Consider the following 26577-nt stretch of genomic DNA (forward strand, 5'->3'; position numbering starts at 1 on the left):
GGATTGGTGTTAGTTATTTTTGGAATGTTTGATAAAATTCCCCTGTGAAGCCCTCTAGCCTTGAGCTTCTCATTGTAGGAAGATTTTTGATGACTGATTGAATCTCTTTACTTGTGATTGGTTTGTTGAGATCTCCTATTTCTTCCTGAGTCAATGTGCTTGTTTGCGTGTCTCCAGGAATTTGTCCATTTCATCTAAGTTCTCTAAGTTTGTTGGCATATAGTTGTTCATAGTATCTTCTTATGATTTCTTATATTTCTTCAGGGTATGTGGTAATACACCCCTTCTCATTTCTGATTTCGTTTATTTGCAAACTCTCTCCTTTTTTTTTGGTCAGTCATGCTAGTGGCCTATCAATTTTATTGATTTTCTCAAAAACCAACATTTGGTTTTATTGATTCTTTCTATTGTTCTTTTGTTCTCCCATTCATTTATCTCTGCTTTAATCTTTGTTATTTCTCTTCTCTTTGCTTTGAAGTTAGTTTGCTGTACTTTCTCAAGTTCCTCCAGGTGTGCTGTTAAGTTCTCGATTTTTGCTCTTTCTTGTTTTTTATTATAGGCATTTAGGGCAATAAATTTCCCTCTCAGCACAGCCTTTGTCACATCTCATAAGTTCTGATAAATTGGATTCTCATTTTCATTCAACTCCAGATGGCTACTGATTTCTCTAACAGTTTTTTCTTTGACCCACTGGTTGTTTAAAAGTGTGTTATTTAATCTCCATATATCTGTGAATGTTCTCTTTCTTTGGTGGTTATGAGATACAGCTTCATCCCATTGTGATCAGAGAAAGTGCTTTGAATAATTTCAATGTTTTTAAATTTATAAAGACCTTTTTTGTGCCCCAGGATGTGACCTATCCTGGAGAATGTTCCATGAGCACTAGAAAAGAATGTATATCCATGTGCTTTGGGGTACAGTGACCTATATATGTCTGTTAGGTCTAATTCATTTATGAAGTTATTTAACTTCTCTATTTCTTTGTTGATCTTCTGTCTGGTTGTTCTATCTATAGAGGAATGTGGTGTATTGAAGTCTCCTACTATTATTGTTGAAACATCTATCACTCCCTTCAGTTTTGTCAATGTCTGTCTTATGTACTTTGGAGCTCCTTGATTAGGAGCATAAACATTTATAATTGTTGTATCTAGTATATAGTGTCCTTCTTTGTCTCTTATGATATCTTTACATTTAAAGTCTATTTTGTCCAATATTAGTATAGCTACTCCTGTTTTCTTTTGATTACAACTTGCATGGAAAAACTTTTTCCATCCTTTCACTTTCAATCTATTTGTATCTTTGTGTCTACTACTGTAAGAAGCATATAGCTGGATTATGTTTCTTAATCCATTCTACCAATCTGTATCTCTTAATTGGTAAGGTTAGTCTGTTAACATTCAAAGTTATTACTGAAAAAGCATTTCTTGAATCCACCATCTTATCTTTTTTATTTTACTTGTCTGATCTATATATTATTTTCCCTCTTTCTCATTATATTCTTTAAATTACCCTTAGTGGTACTGTTTAATTCTGTGCACTCCTCCAGAACTCCCTCACCTGTCTTTTTTTTTTTTTTTAAGCCAGCAGAACTCCTTTTAGTATTTCTTCTAGGGCCAGTCTCTTGTTGACAAATTCTTTCAGGACTTCTTTGTTTGTGAATATTTTAATCTCTCCCTCAGTTTTGAAGGATAATTTGGATGGGTACAGAATTCTTAGATGGAATTCTTTCTCTTTCAGGATCTTGAATATATCATACCACTGCCTTCTCACCTCCAGAGTACTAGTTGGATAGTCTGAATTCAGTCTTATATGGTTTCCCTTATATGTGATAAATTGTTTTTCTCTTGCTACTTTCAGGATTTTCTGCTTCTCTTCAACATTTGGCAGACTAATTAGTCTGTGCCTTGGGGAAGGCCTATTTGAATTTATTCTATTTGGAATTCATTGGGCTTCTTTGACATGGAAATTTATGTCCTTTATTTGGGTTGGGAAGTTTTCCCCCATTATATCTTCAACTATTCTTCCTAGCCCTTTATTCCTCTCTTCTCCTTCTGGGACATCAATGATTCTTATATTTGAGTGCTTTGTTTTGTCTATCATTTCCCTGAGATCCACTTCGATTTTTCCAATATTTTTTGTCATTTGCTGTTTTGAGTCTTCAAGGTCAGTTATCTTGCCTCTATATCACTTATTCTTTCTTCTGTCTCTTCAAGTCTGGTTTTATGTGCCTCTCGTATGGTTTTTATTTGGTCAATAGAGTCTTTAATCTCTGTAATATCTACTATTTTTCTATTTATTCTTTCAAATTCCTCTTTATACTCTTCTATGTCTTCTTGGTCTCTTTTATGTCATTTGCTATCCCACTCATTTTGTTAAGTAGAGTTGTATGAACATCTTTGATTAGTTGTTCCATTATCTGTGTCTCCTCTGGTGTTTTAATTTGGTCATTTGGCAGGGCTATATCTGTCTGCACTGTGATATGCTTAGTGATCTTCTGCTGTCTTCATGGTAGGTAAATATCTTGATTGATTTACTTTGGGAGTTGATTTCTTTCATTAGTCTAAGACCTTGTGTTTGCGGGATGGTTGTACAGCAGGAAGCAGGGTATAGGGTGGGACACTCCGCAGTGATTTGTTTCAGGGCAGGTATGGGGGCTGGTTGGGGATGTTATGCTGAGGCTTATGAATGTGGGCGCCCACTGGCCAGGGAAGATGTAGCTGTGCGGGTGCACGGGTCTGGGGTGCATAATCCTGGTATACACTGGTCTGAGTCACAGGGCCCTTTGTGAGCATGCCTAGAGCTGTAGCAGCAGGTTGATGCTATGAATTATGCCTTCATAGATTGGGGGCAGATATGACTTGGCTGCGCAAGTCAGCACTTTCTCAGAGCTGGGAAATGTAGCTGAGGGCCATGTGCATGCACAATTCTAGGACTGCTGCAAAGTGCGGTTCCCAGAGCTGAATGATGTGATTGGGGGCCCATGTGCATGTCTGGGCCTAGGAGTGCCATAAACTGATGAGCAGAGCTCAGTCAGGGTGGGGTGAGGCTGTGTGACTCTAAGGGCAGGGGAGCAGGGGTAGCCTTGGTATGGAGGTTAGTACCCGCAGCCTTTATGCACTGGCAACAGCCTGCAGGGAACAAAGAGGGGGGTAGTGCTTGAGGATGATACAAGAGAGATGGGTTGAGGTGCACTTGGTGTGGGAGAGGGGGGCAGGTACGTGCACTGGGGGCTGGTGGGGTGCCTGGAGTGCTGGGAATGGGAGCAGGTGACAGGGTTAAGGTGTTGGGGTGTGGGGTGAGTCACTGGTCACGGGACTGCACTAGTGAGGGTAGTGCCTTCGAGGAACGCAGCCTGGCTTACTTCCTAGTCCCCTACTCCCCTCTGTACACTCCTGCAGGCTCCACTCCGCCACGCCAGGCTCCAGCTTTCTGCCTCTCAGTTCCTTGGCCTCTGCAACCAGTGCTGCCCTGTGTAGTGCAGAAGGCTCTCCCCGGCTAGCCGTACTCCCAAATTGCCGCCGCAGTCGCCCTCCTGTCCCTTGTCTGATACTTTTCTGTGGAGCAGGGCTAATCTCCAGGTACTCTATTTGGCCGTCTTCCTGGGAATTAAATTATAGCACTTATTTTTAAGGAAAAATAGAGTGAGAAAAAATAAACAAAAAATTTTGCTCTGATTTAACTCAGACATTCTAAGATATTACCTATTATCATTGTAGGGTCATATAGGGAATTAGATTTTTGACAGTTAAGAATGACCAAAAGATTTAAGTAGGTAGAAGAACTTGGAAGGCTATTAGTCAAAACTGCCAACATTTCTGTCATAGTTTCAAATTACATATCCCAAGCTTAACCTAACTCTACTCCTGAGTCCTTTTAAAGTATTATCATTGCAATAAGGTTTGGGGAAAAAAATTATGTATAAAGACAACAGTTAGAAAAATTCCAAAAGTGTTATTTTAATTCCATCAGGCGGTTTCTTTCTTAACATGTGCGGGTGCACTGGTCTGGGGGATTTTAAAGAGTTTCATTATTACTACTTTTGAACCATAATGGGAAATTTTATTTTATGAAATAAAATAAATTTTATGAAAATAGCAGTCAACACATTATTACTAAATGTATCAAATTACATTTGAAAAAATATTTTAATTTTTATTGATTAATCTTTAGGCAACATTTGTCTAATATAATTATTTTCTGTATTTGTAAACATTTTTCTTCTAAAAGAATGTTTGCTATTTAACTCTCACCACTCTTGTGGAAAATAGTGAATGTAATATGAGGGTGGTAAAATATCCTTTTTATTTAATCTGATCTTAGCCATTAGACTTTTGCTTTTATGCTAAACCTACTTAGGAATTTTTCCTCATGAAAATATTCTGCATAATTTGGAAAAGATTTTGTATTAAAGTTATATTTTTTCCTTGAGAGAAAAATATTTTAATGTAGTAACATTGCAGAAACTTTAAAGCCCACAAACTACTGCTAATATTCAGGCATATTTTCTTCCCATCCATTTCCATATGTTTTTATATGATTGATCCTATTCTGTATATATTCCATATTATATTATGATATAGACATATTATTATGTTATCACAAACATTTTGGCTGCAAAAAATTCTGTAATGTGAATATACTATAATTTAAATAACAATAGTTTTACAAATATATTAGATTAATATATTCTTAAATCATTTTCTCACTTTGCCAAATATTATCAATTTAGGGTTTTCAATTTAGCATTTCATATTTGAAATCAGGGTTTTAATTCTTCAGTATTATTCTTTATATTGACCTTTGAAAGTAATCTATGTTAGAAGTAAGTAGATTAAGATAATCTTTTAGATGAATGTTAAGGCACTTGTTTTAACACATGCAAATAAATGCTACAATTTAGCATCAAATTAATATAATCTTTTGTTCTGCATCAATAATAAGTTAGTAATCATGAAACAATTGTGTTATATTAGGTAATCTTTTAATTTTATTTGCATGTTAACATGTCCTGTGTCATGCATCACTATTGCCTTTAAAAAGTGTAAGCTATATTTCTTTTTCTAAATCGATGCAAATGTACTAAGAAATGATGATCATACATCTATGTGATGATATTAAGAATTACTGATTGCATATGTAGAATGGAATGATTTCTAAATGTTGTGTTAGTTAATTTTTTTTAATTAATAAAAAAACTGGTAAAAAAAAGTGTAAGCTAATGAAATAAAAGTTACTGGACTGTTACAAGTATTGGAGCTAGCCTCTGTCTTAAAGAGATAGTTAAGAAATAGTAAGGGAGGCCAAGTATGATTTTTGTCCATTGTATTTCCATTATATGTACCAAATGCCCCAAATGTGTTCTGTAAGGAGAACTATAGAATTACTGTTCCATACATATATGTTTGTATATTTCTTTGGAATGGAAGTAATGAGGGAGAGTTCTAAAGCACTCCAAAAGGATACGGCATCTTTTTTTTTTCACTTCTCATAGACAATCGTAGGTTGATACAGTATTTAACATTTTGCATATTGGATGTTATATTTTTGTTAAATATTTGAAGGTAAAGGCTTACTGCATTGTTAAGTGAGATAGATGTCTTGGTAACTGAACACAATGCCATTTGCAAGTTATTTACTGTGAATATTTATGGATAAAAATGAAAAGATTTTATTATTATTAATATTATTTTCTTTATTAAAGAAGTTGTGGGTTTATAGAACAATCATGCATAAAATACAGAAGTCCCATATGCCACCCCATTATTTACACCTTGCATTGATGTGGAATATTTGTTACAATTCATAAAAGCACATTTTTATGATTATACTGTTAGCTAGTTTTCACTTAGGGTTCACTGTAAAGTATAGTTTCATGCTTTTTTTAAAGATTATTATATTCTGTTGCCATATATACGAAGATTCTTAATTGTTCTCTAATTGCATTTTTACTGGATGGATCGACTCCAAATTCTAAAATGGTTCTTAGCTGTTTTATGTATCTCTGCTCCATTCCTTAACTAAAATCATAGAGACATCATTCAAAACTTGCTTGGGCTAATTAGTGGGTCAAGAGGTGGGGCAGGAAAAAAGAAGATGCAATGATAGAGGAAAGAAGTGAGGTGAAGTCAAAGTATAGTGACCTAGCTACAAATGACCTTGTTAACTCTAAAGAAGTACCTATGGTATTTATATGACATGTAGATTAATGTAGATTTGAATTACATTGTGATGATAAAGCATGGTATGAATATCGATGATCATTTTCAAGTGTCTCTAATGTTGCTTATTTGGAACTGGGGGTAAATTTTAGGGACATGGTTCAGATTCATACCTCAGCTAATAAAACTGTAACTACCAAAGGCAGCAACTGAGAGAATTTTACAATTATGTGTTAAGGATAAAAGGATATTGGGAAAGGATGACAGTCATAAAACATTGCATATGCAATTAAAAAAAATACATGTGCTCTGGGATTTAGTTAATCCAGAGTATACAAAAAGTATGTAATGCAAATGATGTCTATAAATTTAAATTTTCTAGCAGCCCATGTTAAAAAGTAAAATGAAATAGGTAGAATTAATTTTAATAATATATCCTATTAACTCAAATTTAGAAATATTGAGATATTTTACATTCCATTTTTCATACTAAATTCTTGAAATGTAGTGTGTGTTTTATACATCTCAATTCAGACCAGCCACATTTCAAGTGCCCAATAGCCTTACGTTGGCTGTGACTGCGGTATTGGACGGCACCGATTTAGACTCTACCATTTTCTAGGTGCACGTGTCCATGAACCTTGGCTTCTTCATATGTAAAATGGAAATAATCCCTAATTCAATGGGTTAACATGAGAATCGAATTTGGTAATGTATGTGAAGGTACTCTTTAAATTGTATACAAATATCAATGATTGTTTACCTATAAGTCATGAATAGTTACAGCTGTTCCAGAGCTATATCTAAAAGCATAGATTTACTTTAAGACTCAGAAAACTTAATATAATCGAAAGAATTGAAAATGAATCCAGGGCGGGCCATGGTGGCTCAGCAGGCAGAGCTCTCACCTACCATGCTAGAAACCTGGGTTCAATTTCCGGTGCCTGCCCATGTAAAAAAATGAATCCGGAAGGATACAGGAGCGATCAAAAATTTTGCCCATACTAAAAGCTATTTTGGTGTTCTATATTCCGCTCATCTGATAGGGTACACTAAACAAAATAAACCCCTTTCACTTACTAAGCCACTTAGCTTTCTAAAGGATTAAATTATTTTTAAAAACACTTTCTATAGAAGAGTATATTGTTTATTCTTATTTTGTTTAATTATGTATTCTTTATTATTTTGGCTGCCATGTAGTTCAAATTTTAATTTGTAATTCAACTATAAAGATTAAATAGGCCTTTATAGCCTGTATATTTTTACCCATTTACATGTCATTATTTTTCAGTTTTTTCTTTATTTTTATTGTGCCCTTATCTTCTCCACTTACCCTCCTTAAATATATTCATATATTTTGTAAAAATAGAGTTGTAAATAGGAACAAGGTTCGCTTCTTTTACAGAATTTAAAGGATAATAAGATTGACATTCAAATTTGACATTTCTGAATTCTATAACACCATCCACACAGAATGCAGAAGTTCCAGAATGTCATGAGAAAATAAGTCTTATTTTGAAATAAACTATGATTTCTTTTTTTTTGATTTTTAAAGCTTTTAATTTAAAAAGTTAAAATCGGAGATGGTATTTAAAAGGACAAAAATAATTAAATAATAGTAATTATGTTCTTTTTAGTTTGCTGTAATAATTCCTGACCTTTGAAATATTCTTTTTGATATTCATTTCTTCATAACACAATTACTCCTCTCCCTACAAAAAAAAGTTTTATAACAAAAAAGTGAATTCAGGTTCTCCTTGAAAGCTATAAAAAACGGGTGTGCTTTTTACTAAGATAAGACAAACACATAAAACTGCTAAAGCAGAAATTCGCACCTAGTTCTTACATGTTTAGGCATATGGTAAATAAACATAAGTACTTTGTCTGTAAGATTCAAGAGAATATTTCCAGTTTTGACTTGTGAAGAAATAAAAACTGGAACAAAACTCTCTTTGCCAAAGAAATCCCATCAGCCTTAAATACCAGCACTGTAATTGGGAGTTGATTTGACCTAAGGTTTCACTATCTACTGTTCTTCAATTCATGCATAACAAACAATTGTTGGCTTCTCCTTTAAAAGACACATATGTATATTATATATATATAGAGAGAGAGAGAGAGAGAAAGAGTATGTGTGTGTTGTGGCATCTGTATTCCAGAAAATTTACCTATTTTTGAAGAAAGAAAAATCTGAGTTTTCAAGGAATAGAGAACTGGATTGTTGGGAAATTCTGGACAACTCATCAGAGAGATTCACAACTTTTGCCATGAATAGGTGTAATGAGGTATAATAGAATTAACTCTAGTATATATTTAATAGTCTCAGGAATTTTGCATTTTCACATGAGAAACCTTTTAGAGAAAGCCATTAAGTAGTCTAAATTCTGCAAATATATATGTCTTTTAAAGTAGACTAGAGTTTAAAAGTTTTGGTAAAATTTCCTAGAATACTTAATAGTGGCCCAGTTAGATTAACAGGAAAAAACTATTTTTCCCTTTCTTGTCACTGAAGTATCTAATTTTGGGGATATGGACATCATCTATAAAGATTATGAAAACAGAAAGTGTCCAAAGTGTGCTTTCTATGTCATAACTTGTACTCTACCTCAGCTATGTAGAAAACCTGCATAGCATGATTTATTTAACAGGTCATCTATGTAGCCAGAGGAAAACAGGGTAACAATACTACCATGTGAAATTTAGGCACCCACAGTATTTCTGAAGCTCTGTGATTTTCAGAGTAATAATGTCTACACTCTACTAATTCACTCATATTGAATTAGTTATACACTTCTCAGGAACAGAGATTTTATCATCCATATAAACTACTATTATTCTTAAAGCTTCTACAAAACTTTGTGTGTCATTATTTTAAAATTGTATTATTTATCACTCCATTAAATTAAAAACTGCTATAGAGAAAACACCAATTTTATGACTTCTTTATCTGCCCTTGGGTATCTAAAATAGTGATTTTATTGGATGATGTAAAAGATGTTTGTTATTTGATTAGTCATACCCTTTCAGACAGAATCAAAATGAAACCTCTTACTGACTGTTGACCTAAGTCTCTATGATTTCTCTTTTAATATCAAGGTTTGAAACTCTTTCTGAATAGAAGTTTTCAGTGGTTATTAGTAATTGCTCTTGAATGCCTTATTTTATTTTTGCTGTTGAATGATTTTTTCATTTTATTTTATTCTGGTTAATCCTAAAAGATGCAGTAAAAAATTTTAAAAAATAAATAAATAATGTGCTTCTTCGAAATCCTTCATCAATTCATGGAATTAATAAAGAACAAGTCAATCAAGTATCACCTGCCTCCTTTGAAAAGCACTGTGTTTAGGAAAGTTTTTATTATATATGCATGTTTCATGGTAAGAGTCATATTCTAGCAAAAGTTTATAATAGAGATAAAAATAGAAAATTCAGTCTATGGAACTCTTTTGCTTTACTTCTATTATTTTGGGTCAACTAATAATACAGGTTAAGACCTATTCTAACTGGTGGGCTGTGAAATATTTTCAGTGTTACCCCTGGTTTTATGTGAACCATAATTGCCTTGATTACATCTTTTTATGCAAAAGAGTAAGTGAAAATGTGTTTAAATTTCTAAATTTAAATTTCACACCAGAAATCTAAATTGAACTGAAAACCTCCTGAGAATAATGCATAAAATCTTGCTTAAACCAGTTATGAATTACACTGCATAGTAAACAAAATGATTCATTAAAATCTTCTGCTTTACCTTCCTGAGAATAGTGGGTAATATATAATTTTTTTACTATTCCAGATATTTGTAATCTTTCAAAGTTGTCATGTTAAATCCTAATTTATTGTCTGATTAGAATGAAGAGCCATTCAGTGTGTACAGTAACGTATAGGTTTTGTTTCCAAAGGTCCAAGCCATTCATCCTTTCTAGATTTTCCTGGATCGGTAGTATCTTTAGCTGCAAACCCTGAGAAAATGCAGTAGTACAAATACCGACCATCATGCTATGGAGATTTAAATAGAAATTAAAAGGATTTGTCGTGACTCCAAAATGATGTGATTAACATCTGAGGTTCATTGTAAGTTCATTGTTTTCTCCCTCACTAATAGCTCTTTAGTTGTAGTTATTTCTACCACTTTTCACTCTCAGGGGTCTGACCTCTAGCATCACTGGGTGGGGGCTAAGGGAAACAAAAGCTAGGCTAAATTAGTAACTCCCTATATCTATAGGCTGACTACCATGTTTCCCATTCTCAGAGCACCATGTGTCTCTCCTCGGTCCTTCATGTTCATATCCAAGCTTGGGGCCGTCTCCATTATTGCTTTTTGCCAGCTAGCTCCTAACCAAAATAAACTTCGCTTCACCACATTCTCTTGTTTTGTTAAGCCTCTTCTTATAGATTGCTGGGTTGTAGTCCAAAAAAAAGTTTTCTTCACATAAGACCAGATTTTTTTTCTTATCTGTATTAAAAAAATTTGATATTCCATCTCTTTTAGGCCTTTTAGCTATTCCAGGACCACATCAGTTTCCAAACAATCCTTGTGGCCTGAAAAGCCTTGTAGCCCTTAGCTTGATTCCAGCAATCTTCTGGGTTTCCCAAAGTGCAAAGAAGAATATTGTTCAAGAAAAACAGAAAAATGAACTTCTTGGAAAAGAAAAAAGTCTTGAAAAAAGAAATAAAGAAAATAAGGAATAGTATTGACAGTCTGAAAATGGAACAAAGCATAGTACTAATCTCAAGTTATGTGGCTTTAATTATATTTCTCTTAGAAGAAGCCAAAGTTTGCCTTGGGAGAAAAGGTAGTGTACAGGAAGTCTTTGTATGATTTAGATAAATTTATCTTGCCGTAGATGAATTTCATGAGACAAATTCTGTAGAAATATAAATGTGGAAAATATCTGTTCTTATAATTTCCAAAAGAATTCAATGTAGAAATATAATCCTTTGCTTTATTGTTTGGGGTAGTTCCTCTTCACTGTAAGAACTTCAATTAAGTGCTTATAATATGCACGATATAATAATAATCTGTAGTATGTTTGAGAATAAATCTCAAGGAACTCAATGATGTGACAGGCATACAATTTCCTGCTGCTAGTGAAATATCAATGCAGAACTAAAATAACCTTAGAAAATAAATCTGTAAATAAAATTGAAACATTTCAAAGCTGGAGTCTTTTATTGTATCACGATGTTCAGACCTTGCATGGAAATGCAACTCTATTTTTATTTAGATCTCCTGCTTTCAGAAACACATAACATTTGTATTTTTTAAAATTTTATTTGGAGACATAAAATACATTCTATTTGGTTGAAACTTTTTTCTTATTTTATATTTTTATTAAATTATTTAAAATTATTTTATATATAATTTAAGGAAGCAAAATATCATATTTTGAGGTAGATTGTTTACTATTTAGAAGTCAAAGACTCTTCAAGACTGTCACTCTGATAATATTTATCAGGCTTCAAATAAAAAGGGCTTTTCTTAACAGAGAATACCCTCCAACACATGCTCACTTCCTGGTCAGAAATTCTCATTCTTAGAGACTGAAATGATAACAAAAGTTGTTTCAAAAACATCTTTTTTGTGTGAAATAATTGTAGACTCACAGGAAGTTGCAAAAATAGACTATAGACCTCAGAAGTAATAAGTGAAAGTGAGGGGGGAGTATTAAAAACTTTCTATATTTGAGACTTATGTAACAGGTTTGATGGTAGAAGCATTCATCAAAATAGGAAATGCAGAGAGATCAGCAGGTAACGAGAGAAATTACTATTTCCATGTTAAGAATGATGGTTTTGAAATGCCTATTGATAGATCTAGGAGGGAGGTAGCTGATAAATCTGTCTAGAATTCAAAGGATTTGTGTGGGCTACAAATATAAAGAGATGTCAGAATCATCACAAATTATAGTGTTTATAGGATGGTAATGGATGTAGCCTAACAAATCTTCTCAGTAGGACCATGTTTACTGTTGATATGAAAGTCACAGAAGGAAGAGATCAACTTAAGAACATTTCTCAAGGCAGATCTCATAAAAGAAATGGAACTTTGGTGGTTTATTTAGGAAGGAAAGGTATGTATGCGTGTGTGTGTGTTTAAAAATATAATCTAAGTATAGAGCTGATCTATCAAATTCTTGATCTAGAGCTATCCAGAGGTAAAATTTTCTCCAGTTTCCCAGTTTTCAAGTCAGTATTTTTCTTTTAATCAGCAAGTTAATTTTAACTGCTATGTATTCAGTCCATAAGGAGTTAATAATAAAGATACACCTAGCGTCCATTATGTGCCAGGCATTATATAGGATCCTAGATAACCAAATATAAATAAGATGTATGCATTTTGTTTACATGAGACATTCAAAATCTTTCAAGTAAATTAAATAAACTGCATGCCTGACATGAGAGATGTGAAATGAAATAGCTAACATGTAGCTAGACATTGTGGCGAGATTCAGTATCCAAATGAGACTTTGCTCTCTCTCTATATATATATGGAAAAAAGCTCATAATATTAAAAAAAATAGTACCAAAATTATCAAGCATGACAATTGTCATTCATATTTATGTATAGGTAGTAAAAATACCAAAATGTAATTTCATCCAGGTAGTAGGGACATAGGGATTTATTTTCACTAAACTCTTCAGTATTGTCCAAGTTTGCTACAATAAATGTATATTACTTTAAAATTATATAGTCTTGCATAGTCTTAAAAAAAAAAAAACGTAGCAGCTGTATGGACTAGGACTCTGCTAGTGAGCACAGCCGGTTTTGTGAATTACAAATATTAGCTTCTCATACTCTTCCATTAGCTTGCCCATTCTACAAATCACTCAGTCCTCCTTCACTTCAATTGCTCTCTTTTAAATTATGTTTTTATATTTGAAAAATAAATTGTGAATTGGCTTCTTAATATTTTAAGAACAGTGGCCAGTAGATAGCAGCCAGATTTTTCTATGAGTTATTCTACAGGATAACTCTTTCTTTGGGAATCAAAGAAAGGAAGAGAAGCCTCCAAAGAGTTTCAAAAGTGGGACAGGGAAGAAGGAGCTAGAAAAGAGCACTTTCTCTCTCTTTAAAATAGGTAAAACTTCTGGCACTGGAACTTCCCAGCACCTAAATGTGCAGGTCTCTGGTAGAGATTAAATTTTAATTAGCTCTTTGTCATCAAGTCAGATCTTCCTGATCTGGGGATAATGCAGAACTAGACTCAGGTGCTTTCCTTTACCTCTGATACTTGCTTACTGTTGAACTGAACCTGTCGTTTCTCTGGAGACCAGAAAGAATGAAATCAATGAAGATCTTAGCATAAACCCTGAAAGGTCCTGGCTGAATCGCAACATGGAAAGCAAGTAAATGTAGGCACTTAAATATATGTGTGTGTGTGTGTGTGTGTGTGTATTTTTACATATGTTATAATGTGTGTATATACATATATAAATGTGTGTGTATATATTTATATACACACACACATTTAAATTATACATATTTTCCAAAAACTGCTAAATAATAGCTACAAAATTTATACTTTTTGATAGTGTTTAATTTGTATTGATTATTAAATTTTTAAACAAACCAATTTTTAATCTGAATCCCTAATGACAAAGAAAAAAAACCCTTTAATCACTTTGCTTCAGAGAATCATAAAATAATGAAGTTGAAAGGGTCATTAAAAAGATAATTTCAAACCATCAAAAATAAGAAAGGTGCAGTTGACATTTTCAGGTGTAATGTTCTTGGTAGTTGGGTTGCAACTATTTTAAGGACCTATTCCACCAATATCTTGTTTTCTTAAAGATTTAAGGAATGTTACTTTCACTCTTCCTCCTTTCTATTTTAATTTGTTTAATATCTTTCTCTTCTAAGATGGAGAGCAGTAGGGAAAGGAAGTAGTGAACAACAGCAGTATTGTTTCTTAAGAAGAAGGACCAAAGGAAACGAAATGTTTACCTACATCTTTCTGCTTTTCTTGGATTCTCTCTTTTATCAGGATCTAATTTTTACTGTTTACTACTAAAATAATTAATCTGTGATTGAAACATGTCTCTGTTTAGACAATTTATGGTTGTCTTCTTGGCACATTGAGAATTAAACCTATCATTTAAAATCTTAGTTTTATAAAGATTGCTTCTGCCTCTGAAGAATAGACTCCTACACACAATACAACTGTAAATCCCCAATTTTATGGATCAGCATAATCTTCCAAAGGTTAATTTTATGGTGAAAATAATCTTCTAATTTACCTATTTAAAATATCTCGGCATTAGGGCCCAAATTTGTCAGGTCAGATTTAATAAAGTGAAACTGTATGCATACTAAGGTTAATTCTGTACTTTTCTAAAAAAAACAATTGAGGGCATTGGGACGGTGGCTCAGTGGCAGAATTCTTGCCTGCCATGCTGGAAACCCAGGTTTGATTTCCAGTGCCAGCCTATGCAAAACAAACAAACAAAAAAAACAATTAAGTTTAAGACAAAACATAAAGAGGTTTAGAAAAAAGTGCATTGAAAATTACACATGATTAAAAGCCAAAAGAGATATTTATAAGCTTTAGCTGTTCCAAAGAAACTATTGTCTAAGTATCAATTAGCTAGTATTAATTAACAGTATTTGTCTATTTCTCATCTGTTAATAATAAGCAATCCAACAGTGCAACAAAGTTTCTTTAGTTTACAGGTAAACAACGTAGTCCTAATGCAAAATTCTATTTAAGTAAATATCCTATGTCCTGGAAAATAAGTTCATTTCCCAAGAAGCAATTTTTCATAGAAAATGGTTTGTTCACAGAAGAATGAAGCCAAATTTTAATTTTAAAATGTGAGGTTTTTTTACTAAAATATGTATAAGCAAAATAAAAAAAGAAGAAGAAGAAGGAAAGGGAAGCTAGGCTACTGATACTGTTAAAAGCTACATGTTTTGACAAAGTATTCCATTAGTAAGAGTTCTATCAATTCCAGGTTAACAGTGAATGAGACATGAATTCAAGTAGGAAAGTGACATGAAAAGCAAGTATCAACAGTATCTGTGTTGAAAGTATAAGGTCTTTTGTTCAGTTCAGTGTAATTCTCTGTCAGTCCATTAAACAATGCTAAGTAAAGAACTGTGAAGATGCGTACTTTGTGAAATTGATAAGTACTTATCCTTTATTTCTAAAATATTAGCAATCTAACTCTAATATTAGAGTTACATTGCAAACTCTAAAGGAAAATTTGCTGATAGCATTTATGACTAGGAAGTTGCATAAGAAAGCATAAAACCTAATTGTTATAGGAAAACTATATGTGGGCTTTAAATTTTATAAGAGAAAAGCATTTCTTTCTATTTCAGCAGTTGTTTCTCTTTATCTTTTTTATGTAAAAAGGCTGAGGATAAAAATCTTTATGTCCTTCACTTTAAAGTCATTAACTAGATAGCTTGGAGAGTACTTGGGCCACATCCACTGCTTATCTTGTTGTGAGTGTAAACCCTGAGGAAGACTGTTGTAAGCTGAACTGTTGACAATGCAGCCACTGGACTTAGTGAAGTGGAAAGACATAGTTATAGAATTCACTCAGGAAGAGTGGGCCATGCTGGATACATCCCAGAGGAAGCTGTTCAGAAATGTGATGCTGGAGAATGTCAGTCATCTACTCTCAGAAGGATTATCAAGTCTGTAAATCAGATGTAGCTTCAAAGTTGGTTCAAGGGGAGGAACTGTGGGAAGAAGGAATTGGATTGCTCCAAAGCCTGAATTCAGGCAGGGAAAGTAGGCTTAAAAAACAAGAAATGTTATCCATGTATCATATCTGCAGGAAAGACATGTCTACCATCATGTCATTGAAGCAGAATTCTCACACTCAAAAGAATGGCAATATATGTAGTGAATTGCCAGAAAATTGTACTCACAATTCCAGACATGTATTAACTCACAAGGGAAGGAAACCCTACTTCAGCAATCTACTTGAAAAAGCCCTCAATGACCAATCATCTTTTAATCAGCAAAAGCCTTTTCACACTAGAAGTAAGTCACATGAATGTCATCCAATGGAGAAATCCTTTGTTCAAAACTCTGGCCATACACTTTATAATGGAGCTCACATTGGAAAGAAACTGAGACAACATGAGAGAGTTCACACTGGAGAGAAACCTTATGAATGCCATCTATGTGGGAAAGCCTTCACTCAATATTCTGGCCTTAGACAACATGAGAGCATTCACACTGGAAAGAAACCATATGAATGTCATCTATGTGGGAAAGCCTTCACTCGATGTTCTACCCTTAAATACATGGGAGAATTCACACTGGAGAGAAACCATATGAATGTCATGTATGTGGGAAAGTCTTCACTTATTATTCTCTCCTTAGACAACATGAGAAGATTCACAGTGGAGAGAAACCATATGAATGTCATCTATGTGGGAAAGCCTTCACTCGATGTTCTACCCTTAAACAACATGGGAGAATTCACACTGGAGAGAAACCATATGAATGTCATCTATGTGGGAAAGTCTTCACTTATTATTCTCTCCTTAGACAACATGAGAAGATTCACAGTGGAGAGAAACCATATGAATGTCATCTATGTGGGAAAGCCTTCACTCGATGTTCTACCCTTAAACAACATGGGAGAATTCACACTGGAGAGAAACCATATGAATGTCATCTATGTGGGAAAGTCTTCACTTATTATTCTCTCCTTAGACAACATGAGAAGATTCACACTGGAGAGAAACCATATGAATGCCATCTATGTGGGAAAGGCTTCACTCTTGGTTCTTATCTTAAATTACATGAGAGAATTCACAAAGGAGAGAAGCCTTATAAATGTTATCTCTGTAGTAAAGTCTTCTCCAATTACTCTAACCTTAGACAACATGAAAACACCACACTGGAAAGAAACTCTATGTATGTCTTCTATGTGATAAGGCCTTCTATGAATGTGCTCACCTGAGAAAACATGAAAAAACTCACACAAAAGAGAAACCATGAATGCCGTCTATGTGGAAAAGCCTTCACTCAAAGTTTTAACCTGAGAAAACATGAAAGAACTCACACTGGAGAGAAACTTATGAATGTCATTAATGTCAGAAAGTCTTCACCCATTATCCTAACCTTAGAAAACATAGGAGAACTCACACTGTAGTGAAACCTTAGGAATGTCACCTATGTGGGAAAGCCTTTATTCAGTGTTTCAACCAGAGACAAGTAAGAGCCTTTCTCCATAGCATTCAGCCTGGGCTAAAGGACAGTCTTCAGCATTCCCAGTTGAAGGAGCTCATGTGCAAAAATTGAATACAAACATAGTACTGTTTCCACAGCATCACAAAATCATTCATAACACTGAGTACAAAGTGGCTATTCATACAATATTCACTCACTACCTCCTTAATTAAATTCAAACTTAGTATCCAAACTGGCTAACATGGATTTATGTAGAGTTTAGTCTCTATAAAATTGTAATAACAATGTAAAGAACACCTGGTCTGTTCAAATTCCCAATGGTTATAGCTTCACTACATTTACCCCTTAACACAAAATACCAGTGTATGTTTCCTCAAAACAGGAACACTTCCCCAGGGAACCACACAAGCCCAATTAAGGAAACAAAATAGTTTCCATATTATGATCCAATCCACAGATTTTCAAATTTTTTTCAAATTTTACCAATTATGCCTATAGTGGAAAATATTTCCTTGTCCCATTTCAGCTCATGCTTTTTCAAATTGGAACTATCCCTGAGACATTCCGTCATGTCCTTGACAGATTGGCAAGCACATATGACTCCAACCCAAATCTTCCTACAGCCTCCTCCTGGACAGACACAGGCCTGAGTTCCAACAGGAAGACTCCAGACTGATGCTGCCCTCTCCTCAGTGCATCCCATCTAGAAGAATTTAAAGTCCAACCACTCCAACCGTAGTGATGTCAACCTGATAATTGGATGAGCATTCTCACACACATGCATAAATTGTTTTCTCATTACAATGAAAATGAAATTTATGGGATTATATCCTGAAAGCATCTCTGTCATTGCCCACACCCAACTTTATAGGACACTAAAAGTTCCTGATAATCCACATTACGTTGCTATTTCTCGCAAAAGATACCATGCCTTTAGGAAACATGAAGATTTATAAATTTCAATTAGAAGATATATGAAATAGATAGTCTACCCAATTAGTCAACAAATATAAAAACCTTCCCTATCTCTTAATTTTGCTATTTTTCCTTAATCATTCAAAAATCTCTCACTCCACTGAGAAAATACAGAGCATATTGAAAGAGAATGTTTGTATATGCTGATGCTCACATTGCATATTTTGCATTAACATCTTTGTTTAGGCAATTTTTTAATTAACATAGAAAATATTTTAGTTTCATATTTTAAGAACACTGGGAAATCATGCTAAATATCTTTCAAATTATCTTGGATTGATATTCTAGGGCTTGCTTTTCCATTTGCTGCATTCTTCTCCCATACCAATCCTACGACATTTCTTTTTTTATTTTATTACGTTTTCTTTTTTATTTTATTACGTTTAAATCTTTTTATTTTTTTTTTAAATACCAAAAAACACGACGAAAATGCAGGCATTCGTATTTCGATCCTTCCGTTCTGCATGTATGTTCCGTGATTCTCAGTGTCATCACGTGGTTGCGTGTTCGTCGTCATGGTCATTTCTTGGAGCGTTTGCGTCTATTCAGAGAAAGAAATGAAACGAAAACAGAAAGAAATTGGTACATACCGTGACCCTTGCCCCTTCCTTTCATTGATCACTAGCATCTCAAACTGGATTTGTTTTGACATTTGTTCCCCCTATTGTTTTTTTCCGTGTGTTCTGCTCGTCTGTTGACAGGGTGGATGGGAGCAGCGTCGGACACGGGGTTTTCGCGGTCACACATTCGCATTGTGACAGCTATGTCGTTGTTCAGTCATCGTCAGCGGGCACGGCTGCTGGGGCACAGCTCTGCGTTTTCGTGCAGTTCCCTCCGGCCTCTCCGTTGCATCTTGGGTGACAGGGTGGTGTCTGCTTGGTGCGTGGCAGTGGCCTCCAGGATAGCCTCTCGACTCTGTTTGGAGTCTCTCAGCCACTGACGCTTTGCCTCGTTTCACTCTTCCCCCTTTTGATCCAGAGTGTTTTCTCGGTCCCTTGGCACTAAGTCTCAGCTCATTCTGGGGTTTTTCTCAATCCCTTGATGCTGAATCTCAGCTCATTCTGGGATTTCTGTCCCACATTGCTGGAAGGGTCTGCACCTCTGGGGGTCGTGTCCCGTGTGGGCAGGGGGAGGGTGGTGAGTTTGCTTGTTGTGTTGGCTGGAGAGAGAGGCCACATCTGAGCAACAGGGGAGGCTCTCTTGGTGGTGACTCTTAGGCCTAATTTTGGGTGGGCTTGACCTATCCTTTGTGAGGTTGGGTTTCGTGTGGAGGGACCCCAAGACTGGGGGCTCGGCTTTGGTTGTCCACACTGCTTGTGGGAGTGTCAGGAGTTCAACTTGGGGAGGTTCTCACCATTCCCCGAGGGGGACTTTGTGGGTGCTTTTCCACTCACTGATCGGGTCACTCTGGGATTCATCGGGGCATCACTCTGGACGGGCCAATGGGGTCTCATGTCCTACCCAGGGTTCCGGGTGCTTATGGTGTTCAGTCAAGCTATCTACATGAGTTGTATTGGGAAGTGCACTAGTCAGAGTATAGATTTTGTACCAGGTAAACATTTTTTGCTTTAGTCTCACACACACACACTAAAAAAGTCATTAACTAATACAAAAGTGGTTTGGCTAGTGCCACATGTGCATCATATTGAAAAAAATTGTTTCTCTATTTAATTCATGTTGGTGAAACGTAAGAATTTATTTTTCTTGAAATGAAACCCGTAACGGTTTCCCATGATGGAAAGATTCATGTGAAATTGTTTTCAAGGTCTTAAGTTCACTTTTTAGTTTTCTTTCTTGAAGCATGAGTCAGCCCAATATGTACTTGTTCATTCATTCCTTCAGGAAATAGTCCTTGAGTGCCTATTGTGTGTGAGCACTCTACAAGGTGCTGACGATGCTGTAGTGAACAAGACAAGCGCCTGGCATCCACTTTTACTCACATGACTTATAACCCCTCTAAAAAGACATTTAACATACAGTCACACTATGCATTGGTTTTCTGTTAATGTCAAAGCAGGCAGCACAATGTAGCTCTTAGAGAAACAGAGAGAGAGGGGTTTACACAGGTGTATATGCAGGGAAGAATCTGTTTCTCTTTGTTTATTTACTCTCGTTTATTCACTTCTCCTCCCTCCATCTATTAATATTGTTATTCTAATCTATTTAATCTGTACTTCAGTGTGTATATGTACTTATACAATGTGCATTATTGTATTATATATGTGTGTATACATTTTAAATTTGTGTTTCTCTTCTACTTTTCTCATTGAGCATTATGGTTTTCAGGGCATCTATGTGTACATTTAGGCTTATATTTCTAATTTCTTGCATAGTTCTCCATGGTATACATTTACATTTTTCTTTTCTATTCCTCCAATGCTGGACATCCAGATATACTCCAACTCCTGCCACCACAAATAACACTGAAATGAATATACTTATATCTCTCCTTATGAGCCTGGGTGAGAATTTCTTTTACATGTATCTACATATACCGAGAAATAGATTTATTAAACTGTTTAGTGTATATTTAATTGGCCAAGATCTACCAGCTCCTACAACAAATTATCTGCTCCAGACCACTCTTACCAACAGTGCATAAGGGTCCCTATATTCCAACTTCCCTGACTTCCTAATTTCTACTATGCTAATATTAGTAAGTGATATCTCTTATCCACTAGGCAGTATGAGCATGGTACCTGGAGGCAATAAAGATATTTAAATGGCCTTTTCCACAGTGGCCGCTTTATTGTTCAGCTGTTTAGAGTAAGAACCCACAGCATATATCATATTATGAGAGTTTTCTCTGTTTTTTCAAATTTCCAAAATGTTCTTATATTCCAATTTTGTACTTGAATCTTTATTTCATGTGATTTCCTCTGTAACTTTCAGACATTGTGACTCCAAAATTCAGTTTGAAGGCAAGCTTCCAGCCAATAGATTACCAGTTATGAACAGTTAGGATTTCAGAACATACAGATATTTCTAGGCATTATTTACATTGTGTTATCATGTAATACTTCAAAATCTTCATGGTGAGAGTATGATAATTAATAATTTTTTCTCAAAAAAAATCTTTAAATCAAGATGAAATAAAAATAAATAAATCAAAACATTTTTAAACTCTTACTGCATATAAAATGCTGGATTAGACATAAAGTGGGTATGTGAAGATGAAAGGAAATAAATTCAGATAAATAAAACAAATAGTAATGTTCCTCCAAAAGTTCAATCAAATATATTCACTCATTCATTACCTAAATTCATTTATTGAACATCTAGTGTATGGCACAAAAATGTCTGATACATGAAAGGTGTTCAGTCAATTTTGATAAATCAACAAATGAATGAATAATTATACCATGTTTTTAATACTATGTAGAAGAGACATGCTCAGTATACTATGGAATCTCAGAGAAAGAACATCTAGTTTAACCTGAGAAGATTGGGAGTTCACAGGAATGTACTTGAGCGTATGAAAGAAGGATCGAAAATAAGGAGGAGGAGGGCATTCCAGGCACCCCACCTTTACAAAGGTATGAGAAGTAGGAGATAGCCTGAAATGAACAGGATGACTCATACAATTTAGTGTTGCTCGCACTTAGAATGAGGACAGGAAGAAGCAGGAGTTAAACATGATTAGGTAGGCATGCCTTTTAGGCCAAGGGAAAGAGTTTGTACTTTGATGGAAGGCCACTGAACAATTTTTAACATGGTCTGAGTTGCTTTTTTAGATAGATTATTCTGACTTGGTAAAAGCTGAATTTGAAAGCATTTAGACTGAAGATAGGATGACTGATGAAGAACATTTTGCAATAAAATAGAAAAAAGATTGTGAAGTCCTACACTAGGGGTGGAAAAGAAAGAAGCGATTTGAAAGATATTCAGAAGGCATAAGTAAGAATTGAGTAATTTATTGTATATGGTTGGGAGACAAGGAAGAACAAGTCAAGGATGACTCCTAGTTTTCTACCTTGATGACTGAATAAATGGTTGGTGCTATCACCTACTAAGAGAAAGACACCGAATTAGGAACAAGTTTAGTAGAGAAGTTAATACATTTGAATTTAGGATAAAGTTTTACTGCCGCTGGAACTTTCAAGTAAAGAAATACAGTAGTAAGATCCTACAGTTGAATAAGAAACCTCAATAATAATACAGGTAGACTATGATAGAATCCAAAAAGTAATGCAGATAATGGGATTTCAGAGTAGGTGGTCATCACTATAGTCCAAGGGACTCATAGAGTAAGTGGAATTCAATAGACTCTTGAAGGATGGGCAATATGTCAATAAGAAAAGATGCAGGAGAGCTCTTTCACCACCTCATAGTAGTGTCTTGAATAGCTCCGTATTTGCAAGGCTGCTGGGATTCTGAATTCACAAGCCTAGAGTTGGGAGGAAGGAAGGGGAGGAAATTTGGACTGGATGTTGCTGGATAATCTAGCAAGCTTATTTCCCTTTCCAGAGGACCATAACTTGTAGTCTAAAGTATTCTATACAAAGACTGTGATGATCCTGAGCTCTAATTGGTGAAAATGCAGGGAAGGACAGGTAAAAAATGTCTCCTTTCTAGAAATGGCAATATGCAGAACCATACTAGAAACTGTATCATAATTCAGAGGGCCCAGATGCTTAGAGTGTGAAGACTCGAATAGCTTCCAGCCCCAGGTCTGGATGGTCAGGATAGGTCTTATCTCAGGAATAGCAGATAGGAGACTTTGAATAGCAAGACACATTCATACCCTACCAATGGACCCAAATAATGGGAACGTATGAAATAACAAATGAGAATCAAAAAGGGATGGAAGTGGAGAAAGTAGCTAGATGTAAGTAAAGCTGAATGTGTTTGAGACACAGGGAATAAAATTGACAAGGTCACTTAGTTGGAAGCCCTGAATTCCAAGATCAGTAGATTAGACCTTGTCCCATCAACTCACCAAGAGTTTATTAATTTGTTATTTTCCTTTACAAGGAGACTTGGTAATAAAAAAAAAAATCTATTCCAGGAAAATGAACCTGGTAGCAACATCCAGGATAAACTGAATGGGAGGGACCAGGCAGGAATGCTGATGAGTGGGCTTTGACAATGTCCAGACACTAGATAATGAAGGCTAAGATGACTGCACAGAGTCTGGAAATCGAAAAGATGGAACATTTACCATAAGTACTTTTAAATCTGGGTTGGTACCAGGTTCAATAGTCATTTTTATCTTAAAACTTTGCAAATGTGTACTGGAACAAAAAACAAGTTTAATCCCAGCATAATAATTAAGATTATGAAATAATTTCAAGAATATAATTAGATATATTTATTCTGTATTATACTTTTTTATTATATGACATGGGTTTAAAATAATAAACTTGTGAAACTTGTGCTTAAATTTACTGGAATCTTAAGTTGCTCAGTAGATCAGTGCTTCCCAACACTAATTTAGTAACAATTCCTAGGGTTTTTATGTCCCAGAAGATCATAAAATTCTCAAAATATTCTCATAATAAAAATAAACTGCCGTAGAGTCTAAATTTTAACAGTAACACATTAAATATCAAAATGTCCAGGTTTCAATAAAAGATTACAAAACATTTCATTAGCAGGAAACTATGGCTCAGGCAAAGGAGAAGATTAAAGCATTAGAAATCATCAATGAGGAGGACTAGCCCCAGGACATACCAGACAAAGAATTTTAAAAACTGGTCCTAAATATGCTCAAAGATAGGAAGGAATAAAACATGGAAAGAGAAGTGAAGGAAATCTGACTATCAATGGAGAGATGGAAATTATGAAAAGAAATTGAACAAAGCTGAAGATCCCCATAACAGAAATAAAAATTCCCTAGAAGTGATCAGTAGCAGATTGGAGCTGACAAAAGAAAGCATCAGTGAACTCAAAGGTAAGACAATTGAAAACATTCCATCTGAGGAGCAAAAAGATGAAAGAAGAAATGTGAATAAAGCCTGAGGAGGCCATGGACATCATCGAGCTTACCAACATATGCATTGTGGGTGTCCTAGAAGGAGAAGAAAGAAAGAAAGGGGCGGAGAATGTTCAAAGAAATAATGGCTGAAAACTTCCCACATTTAATGAAATACACATCCAAGAGGTGTAATGAACTCCAAACACGATACAGACCCACACTGTGGCATATTATAATCAGACTGTCAAATGCCAAAGATATTTGAGAGAATTCTGAAAGCTGCAAGCAAGAAGCAACATGTCATGTAAAAGGGAACCTAAAAAAGATTGCGTGCCAATTTCTCATCAGAAATCATGGATGCAAGAAGACAGTGGGATGAAATACTTAAAGTGCTAAAAATAAAAAAAAAGTCAACCAACAATTCTATATTTGGCAAAATTGTCTTTCAATGAGATGTATCCAGATATACAAAACCTAAAGTTTTTTGCCACCACTAGACTGGTCCTATAAGTGATGGTAATGAGAGTTATACAAGTAGAAAGAAAAGGCATTAGACATTAGATTGAAGTCATATGAAGAAATAAAATCTACTAGAGTAATAACTTGGTTTAATGTAAATACTAGTAGTATTGTAATTTTGGTTTGTAACTCCAGTTTTTATTTACTGCAAGATCTGCGAGACAAATGCAAGATTGGTGATTTGGGACTCATAAAGTATAAATATGTAATTTGTGACAAGAACTATATAAAGGCAGGAGGAAATAGGCACATAGGGACATAATTTGTATTTATTATTGAAATTAAGGTGGTATCAAAGCAAACTAACTTGTTATAGATTCAGGATGTTAAATGTAAGGCCCATGGTAACTACAATGAAAATGTCAGAGCAATATGCATGCTTGTGGAGAAAGAGGAGTTAATGCATAATGTGTGTAGGGTTTCTGTTTGGGGAGATGGGGAAGTTTTAGTAATGGAAGGTGATAAGGGGACTGCAATATTGTGAATGTTATTAATCCTACTGAAAGATAAACTTGAGAGTGGTTGGTTATTATGGGAAAATCTGTATTGTATATATATTCCCACATTAAAACAAGAAAGCAACTAAAGAGCTAATGACAATTAAATGCAGTACATGATCCTGGATGGGATCTAGCTAGGGAGGAGGGAAAAACTCAAAGGGACATTATTGGGGAATATGAGAAATTAGAATATAGATTTACCCTAATAAAATAACACTGTGATATTAAAAAATACAGAACCTGTCTATATATACCATGTTAGGGGAATACTCTGAACTTTTGTAAATTCGTATGTTTTAGTTTGCTAAAGCTGCCAAAATGCAATATACCAGAAATAGATTGGCTTTTACAAAGGGAATTTATTAAATTACAAGTTATAGTTCTAAGGCCATGAAAATGTCCACGTTCAAGCACCAACAAAAGGATACCTTCTCAAAGGGAAGGCAGTTGGCATCCGTGTTCCTCTGTCACATGGGAAGAAATTACATATTTATACTTTATGAGCCCCAGACATGGCAGTGTCTGCTATCCTCTCCCAGTTTCAGGTTTCAACCAGTTCTTTCAGCTTCTGGCATCTCCTGGGGCATTTTCCTTCGGTATCTCCAAACTTCTGCGTCTGAGCTTTCTCCAAAATGTTTCCTCTTAAAGGACTCCAATGAGCTGATTAAGACCCACCTTGACTGGGCAGGGTCACATCTCCATGGAAACAACCTAATCTAAAGTTCCCACCCACAATGGTCTGCTGACACAAGATTGGATTAAAAGACCATGGCTTTTCGGAGGTACATAACAGTTTCAAACCAACTATGTAACAATATATTCTGTAATATCCTCGTTATAGTCATGAAATAATGCAAGCTACATGATAAACTTATGTCCTACAACTGCAATTAATCACTTTAAGATGGTTGCTTTGTCACACTTGGTTTTACTTCATCAAGAATCAATCTTGTCTAACATGATACTCTTACGTTACTGTGCAATGTTTGTGTGTGGTGTTCTCCCTCTGCTTCAGAGGAATGTTGCACACAGCCTAGTGATGAATTTCTATGGGCAGTGTTAATAAAATTTAAATACATATAAGAATATTTGCGAATATTTAGAGTAACACAGTTTGGGAATAATGGTCCTTAGGAGGGATTGTATGGTGCTTATGATTTTGGAATTTCTGAAGACTTTGAGCTAAAAGCCTTGGGGAGATTCTAAAGTGAGAGACCGAGCACACCCTTCAAGCCTTTCTGGAGGTGCAGAAATGTAGGGAGATAAGAGAGTAATGCACAGAGTTTATTAAGTATGAGAAACATATGCATATTCCCCATTTTAAAGATTTTTAGAATTGCTTTTGTGCCTAG

The 26577-nt window shown here is 34.9% G+C and overlaps 1 protein-coding gene and 1 pseudogene across 19 annotated transcripts in view; both read left to right on the forward strand.

Annotated features, from left to right (window-relative positions):
* RIMS2 (regulating synaptic membrane exocytosis 2) overlaps positions 1–26577 on the forward strand; it is a 757916-nt gene that overhangs the window by 674815 nt on the left and 56524 nt on the right. The gene's annotated exons all lie outside the window — the stretch shown is intronic.
* Positions 15537–17651, forward strand: LOC143688935 (uncharacterized; annotated as a pseudogene).

The sequence above is a fragment of the Tamandua tetradactyla genome, chromosome 6, assembly GCF_023851605.1.
Source record: "Tamandua tetradactyla isolate mTamTet1 chromosome 6, mTamTet1.pri, whole genome shotgun sequence".
Taxonomy (NCBI): domain Eukaryota; kingdom Metazoa; phylum Chordata; class Mammalia; order Pilosa; family Myrmecophagidae; genus Tamandua; species Tamandua tetradactyla.